This window comes from Pseudorca crassidens, chromosome 13 (assembly GCF_039906515.1).
Source record: "Pseudorca crassidens isolate mPseCra1 chromosome 13, mPseCra1.hap1, whole genome shotgun sequence".
In the NCBI taxonomy this organism is placed as follows: Eukaryota; Metazoa; Chordata; class Mammalia; order Artiodactyla; family Delphinidae; genus Pseudorca; species Pseudorca crassidens.
This window is the reverse complement of record NC_090308.1, coordinates 65,375,600-65,382,664: the sequence shown is the minus strand read 5'-3', so window position 1 is coordinate 65,382,664 and position 7,065 is coordinate 65,375,600. Positions and strand designations below refer to the sequence as shown.

Genomic DNA, 7,065 nt, shown 5'->3' with positions numbered 1-7,065 from the left:
TGATAATGAGCTATCCTGAAATTAATCATATGGTTTATGGACTCTCTAGACCCCTAGTTTCTCTTCTGTCCCTTTTTTTTTTTTTAAGCTGTCTGTTGCCTTTAATTAACATCTAAATAGATACCATATTCTTCTATAATTACAATATGGAAATGTCTGTGAACAAAATAGATAATTTTTGTCATATGCCTAGGAAAGAATGGTGACAATAAGATTCATCCAAGCTTTTAGCAGCAACATCTAGTCAGCCAGGGCGTGCGTGGTCAGTGTTTGGGGACAGAGCTAAATATCCACAACTCGTGCATACCTTTGACGACTTCTTTTAGTGCCTGATTTACCATCTGGTGCTGCTGGACCGTTCTCTTCTCCTTAAATTCTTCCGATTCGATTTGAATTTCGTACAGTGCCCCACAGCCTCCTGAAATGTCAGTGACTTTGATAGCTGTAGCTCGAGGAAACTTTTCTTTGAGAATTTGGGTCACTTTGAGCTCCCCCTCAGTCTGCGAGGCAAACATGCGCTGGGCACAGTGGCGAAGAAGCCGGCGGTTCCGCGGAGCAGAGGCGCTGCCGCCGAGGGTCTCCACACCACCGGGCCCGGCCGACACGGCCCGCCGTCTCTGTTCCTTTTTTTACCACTTTAATGGATGCTATTTCACGAACTGCTGTAAGAAATTGCGACGGTTGTGAGGTCCGTATCACTTATCATACCAACCTAAAGGGTAAGATATTTTTGTGGATAGGTATAAGTTAGCAGAAAACAAGAGAAAACACAAGGAAGAAAGCATATTACTAGGACTTGAGAGTGATTAAATCTTTGGATTATCTAGTTGTCACATTTAAATCTACTTTTCCAGCATTTCTCTGCAACTTATCTCTCATGAGTCCCTCACCTGCATCCTGGACTCCAGCCGTGTGCATTTTGATGGGTCATGTAGTTTGATATAGGAGAGTTTGATACCACCTTCTCCTCCTATACCCTATCCTGGCTGAAAACCATCGCTCCAGCCATGCCACATTTTTCGGATACTCTGAGCATTGGCCTCCTTATGAATCTGGGTCTGACCCTGCGGTTTCCTCATTTATAATGGTCTTCCCACACTTCTCTGCTCTACCTCCTCCTAGATGCCTCTCATATATCAAGAATTAGCTCAAGCACTGTCACCTTTTGAGATTTCACCGCCTTCCTCAGTACTACCACCGTACCTTGAAATGTATTCCTTTCAGCACATGGGATATGTTGTGTTAGGATTATTTATTTCCATGCCTGTCTCTCCCTTCAGGATATGAGTACCTCAGTATCAGACAGTGGCTTATTCATCTTTGTATCCCAACACCTAGCAAAGCCTGGGAAAACCTAGGTTCACAATGAATGTTGGCTGAATGATTCGTTGCTGAATGAATTGTGAATCTGAAGACTGTAGATGAAGATTCTGGCAGGTGTGGTTGGAGAGAAAAGAATTTTGAAAAGATTATGGACATGGGCTGTATGCTGTCAAAGGAGAGCTTGTCCATATGGAGCATCTTGGGCAGCAGGCTTGTTGGGTAGAAGTGGAGAACAGTGAGAGAAGGAGTAGGTTTTCAATAACAAATATCAATTATTTTGAATTTTTTCTTGGGGTCGTCCTGAACATGTGTTCTTATTCCTTTCTTATGCATTCATCTACTATATGGGTGAATTAATATAAAGCGAAGTCACTGCTTCTAGCCATCAGGTTTTATGTTTGCTTAGTGCTGTCTCACATAGAATGATGAAATTCCAAGAAATTCGGTATTTTCCTAATCCTTTGCAATCTGTAGTTCTACAGAAAGCTTCTATAAGCGATCCAAATGATCTGGTGGAAGGCTCTTCTTGCTGGTCTCTATGTAGCTTGAATGCTTAAGGATCCTATGGTGAGAAAAATGACTTTGGCAGCTACTGGGTTAGAACCATACATCGTTCATTCAATGGGACAAAACACTGCCTAAGTCAGGGGAATAATATGCATTTTAGTATATCAGTGGGGAAATACTAAATATCAGTGGGGAAATACTCCTGCAGAGGGCAGGAGGTGGGGTGGGATATGATTCTAGTTACCTACATACTGGTTGCATCTCAGATATTTTGGATTTAAACTCTCCAAAGACCTGAGTCACCATACCAAGTTTCTTTAAACTTTTTTTTTCCCTTTGCAGAATTGAGTGCTCTGCTGGGTGCTGCACTCTTAATCCTGATTTCCTTCCTAATTGCACAAGTGGTTGAGCTCTTACAACGCCATATATCTGTTCATTTGCATTTACACAATATACTTCACTGTGTGCTTCAAGTGCACCATTTGAATGTCGAGTCCTGTCTCCATCTTTAGGTTCTTGTAATGGCTGGGCCCACGAGTAGGGCAAGTCTAAGGAGAGCTGCTATAGTCTCAATATGAGACTGTCTTCTTACAATTGGCCAATATTCAGCTGACTTCTTAGGTGATGCTGAGTAGTAATTCAGATGGAAGAACACAGCAATAAGTAGAGGGAAAGAACACCCAAGGTGATCATTTAGAAATCTTTTTCAGGTCAGAATAAAAAAACGTGGGATTTGTTCTATTTTATTCCAAACACCATGTAATCAAGAGGGTCTCAGGCTCCCAGGGAATTCAATACGTGGGGTTGCTTTATAAAACTGTTGAACAAAACCTGAAAGAATTCTTGCCTTGCGTTTCCTTCCTAATCCACATACTTGTTTTCATACTTGGTCTCTCCGGTCAAATCATATAATTTCACCAAATGCTATAACTTCAGTTTCTGAAGAAGGCCTGTTGATCAAATCTAGAGCACATTTGAGGCGGCAAAGCATATCCATAATGTGATCTACCATATTCACTACATTATAAATTTTCAACATGTTCTCCTCTTAGATTAACTAAATAAGAAAAAAGCGTCTTAGTTATTCTGAATGGCAGAATCACTGGAACCAGAGGTGGAAGGGTCCTGATGCGGTCATTCTGTACTGGCTTGTGCTAAAGATTCCTCTGTGGCAGGTTTTCTCAAAGTCCATACTACTGACGTTTGGCCAGCATTTCTTTGTTGTGGTGGCTACTCATTGCATTGTAGGATGTTTAACAGCATCCCTGACCTCTACCCATTAGATGTCAGTAGCACTCCCCCGGTTATGACAACCAAGAATGTCTCCATATATTACCAAATATTACTGGGGAGTTGGGGGCAGGGGGAACAAAATTGCCCCAGTTGAGGATCATTGCTCTGTAATAACAATCTCGGCAGCTGTGATCAGCCTACTTGGGCCATATTTTTATTCAGGAAGTATAACATCTAATGAGATCTAAGAGATAAAATGTGGAGGTTTGGCTTGTATTGTGGAGAGTGAACATTTGTTAAATATCTCCAGTTCACAGCCAAAGTGACCTGGGATTTCAGAGTTGATGTAATGATTTTCTTCTCACCAGCCTATGCCCAGTCTGTAGTCTCAGACTTCCTCAGCTCTTTCAAAGCAAGGCAGAGAGAAGCACAGACCACCTTTCCCATAGATTTTCCAGCAACGACCTATTGGTTCTATATATCAAATCCTTCTAATCTTAATCGATTATTACCGTTACTTTGAAATGTTTAGCTTATCAGTAGGATATCAACAGTGATGTTGCTCTGTAATATTTCAAATTGGAATCAAAATCTTGTACTTTTTTGGGGATGATTCACAAGTTGGATTTATTAATCTGTACTCACCTGAAGTTATAATCTTAATCGATTATTACCGATTCTAATCTTAATCGATTATTACCGTTACTTTGAAATGTTTAGCTTATCAGTAGGATATCAACAGTGATGTTGCTCTGTAATATTTCAAATTGGAATCAAAATCTTGTACTTTTTTGGGGATGATTCACAAGTTGGATTTATTAATCTGTACTCACCTGAAGTTATAAACCCAGGATTTAATTTATGGAAACTGCCAGCAAATCTTAGCAGCCTGCTTTTGATTTATGAGTCTCTCTTCTTCCTAATGGTAGTTGTAGCCAAACTGTTTTTAGTGTAAGTCCAAAAAGTAATTTCCATATCCTTAAATGGGTTTACAAATCCTAACACAGGTTTACAAGTCCTGAAACAGGTTTTCAAATCGTGCCAGTGAATCCTAAATAAAAATACTTGATTTATAAACCTGGGTTTTGCACCTGGTTTTCCAGGAAGGTATTATAAATCAGGAATTGAGAGCACCCCTGGCAGAGTGAGCCCGGGCTCTCTTTGGGAAGTCCGGCTCTCCGCATCAAATTGAACAGGCCTGGTTTACAGCAGCAGCCCGAGCTGGCCACGGCTCCTCTGGTTCTGACATGCCAGTGCCTGTGAGGAAAAAGGGCCACGTCCCACAGGCTGGCTAAAACAGCCACTAATCAGACTGAAGACAGCAAACCATTCTTCTTTTTGTCAGAAATGGGAAGTGGCATCCAAATAGTCGAAACTCCCAGTTCTAGCTGAGTAATACAGCAGAAATACATGCAGGCATTTGGCAAGATGCTAGTCAACGTTAGCACTGACATTATGCTTCAGAGCCCAGGGCCAAGGTCAGGGTCAAGAGTGTGTGTCCTTCCTCAGATGGGGCTGAGGATGGGCATCTGGGCTTTGTCCCTGTGCCGTCTTCATCATGGTGCTGAAGATGTCTGGCCTACGTGAGGGTATACACCAAACTGGGGGCAGTGGTTATTCCGGGGAATGGGATGAGGGTGGGTGGGAGATGGGCAAATTGCATTTCTACTTTATTCACTTCTGGGCTATTTGAATGTCTTTCACAGTGAGCATATATTGATTTCGTAGTAGAAAAAAAATCACAAAGAGATTTTATCAAGAATACAAAGGGAACAAGGGGTTTTGTTTTTACTTGCTCTTTAGTAAGTGCCTAAAGTAGATCGTCACGCAGAGCCCCTTCATTAGCCAGAATTCCACTCCACTCCGCATAGGTGCCCCTTCACATTTACATAGCAGGTTAAAGTCCTTCCATAGAACGCTGCTTATTTACTCCTTCAGTTTCCTGTGAACCAGGCAAGGCAGCAGTCATGTTCCAGGTGTGGGAAATGAAGCTCTCAGAGGATAAAAAGCTTGCTTTCCCCAAAAGAATATTTAAGTGGCAGAGACAATATTTGGACCAGCTTTGGACTTCCAGTTCCCAGACTGGTGTTCTTTCCATGACACAGCACTAGGCATCATGGCACACATAGGCCTTCCCACAGTAGAGGCTGGAGGTGCAGCCTGTCTGCTCTGGTCTGGTGATCCTTGCTGCAGTTTACCCCTGTGTTAGCCACCATCTGTGACCCCAGTGAAGCTTTGTCCATAATGGTCTTCTTTGAAAAACTATGAGTTATTAAATTTTCTTCCTCTCTCTCTCTCTTTTTCTCTCTCACATACCATTCCACTGAGCCAAGTTGTGCCCTTCAACAATTCTGCCCAATTCCCTCAAAAGTCGGCTCAAGCACCAGGTTGTTTTTTTTCCTCTTTTTGGTTTGTTTTTTGTAAAGCTTTCCTGACCACTCTACCTCATAGTGCTCCCTCGGATGGTCCTAACAGTGATGGTTTGTTCATCTGACAGATAATTACATTCCTCCTCACCTGATTCCTTTCATTTTTGGTGAGAAAGGTCTCTGGATTTAAAATCGGGAATTCTAGATTTGTGTTCTGGCTCCATTACTAGCTGGAAATGAAGCCCATGAGCATCAGTTTGTTCAAATGAGAATATATTTCAACCTACTTACCTACTGAACACAGTGGTTATAATGCCTAAATGAGAGAAGATGGGAGAAAATATTTTGCAAACCTTAGATGCTGTGCCAGTCAAGTAAACTATGGAAGCTACTAACATACTCCCACAGTTGGGGATCTGAAAAGTTTAAAAGTGCACAGGGCCAATGATATTTCAAAGTAACTTCAATGGTGATTTGGACACAATAAATGCAACACAGTTACATAGCATACAAATTTGCATTAAGTAAAATTATTAAAATATTAATAGTTTATTTTGTATGCAAAATTTGAGATAAAGGGAGTCCTCCAACTTTAAAGATAGTTGCCAAAATTACAAAATTTCAAAGCTGTTGGGCTGAGTAAATGATAAACTATGTATATGATATTGTTACTTGGCAGTGCCTCTTTAGTTGTTAAAGAGAAATAGCACCACTCTTTGCCAGAATAATGAACCATGCCTTTGTTCCATATGTTGAAATGTGTTGGTTTAATTTCACTTTACTATAATGAATCAATATAAAGAGCCAATGGCAAGGTTATTCAAGCTTTCATTAAACAGTAGTGTTAGTGTTAGGGCTCTGAATCTCCCTCCTCCCTTTTTACCTTCCAAAGTAATAACCTTGTAACATAAGTTAGGTGGGAGAAAATACCATTTTACTGTGTTATCATTTAGTAGAACTAACTCTGGGAAATATTAGAGATAATCCTGAGTAAACGAAGAAGGAATAGCAAAGCAGGCTTTCTTTCAAATTCTTTAAAGTTTTCAAATAGCCAGTCAGGGATAATGGTAAAAAAATTGCTAAGATTGTGGGGACATGGCTGTATGATAAACATCACTGTAAGGTACCCCTAGACTACATGGGTATGATGGAATTCACTCTGAGAAGGAAAACCTCTATTTATAGGACTTCGATTGATAGGAAACCTCTATTGATAGGACTAATTTTCCTATCAGGAAATTAGTCTTGAATTTTGCAAGGTTTGAAATATCTCTTTAGGAAAACCTCTCTTGCATAACACCTGACTTTCCTGCAATCAATGTGGTGAAGATATGGCCCCTAAAGATTGACAACTAGGTACTGGAATACAGTACAGATGAGACTGTAACCTTTAAAATGTTGTCTCTCACTTCCAAGATCTTTCCCTTTCTACATCTAGATCATCAACTTCTTGAAAGCAGGAAGTAGTCTATTTCATATTCTTTGGTCTTCCTCAGTATCTAGTAAAAAAACCCATACGGAATAGATATTTTGGAATAATTGATTGAAAATATGCATCTTGGCTGTGCACAGACTCTATTTTAGAGTCTAATAAGAATTTCACCCCATGGATGACTTTAATAGATTATTTCAG

At 40.5% G+C, this 7,065-nt stretch overlaps 1 pseudogene; it reads right to left on the bottom strand.

The window, feature by feature from the left end:
• Positions 1 to 235: 235 nt before the first annotated feature.
• LOC137204897 (bolA-like protein 3 pseudogene) lies at positions 236 to 4,932 on the bottom strand (annotated as a pseudogene).
• Positions 4,933 to 7,065: the final 2,133 nt, after the last annotated feature.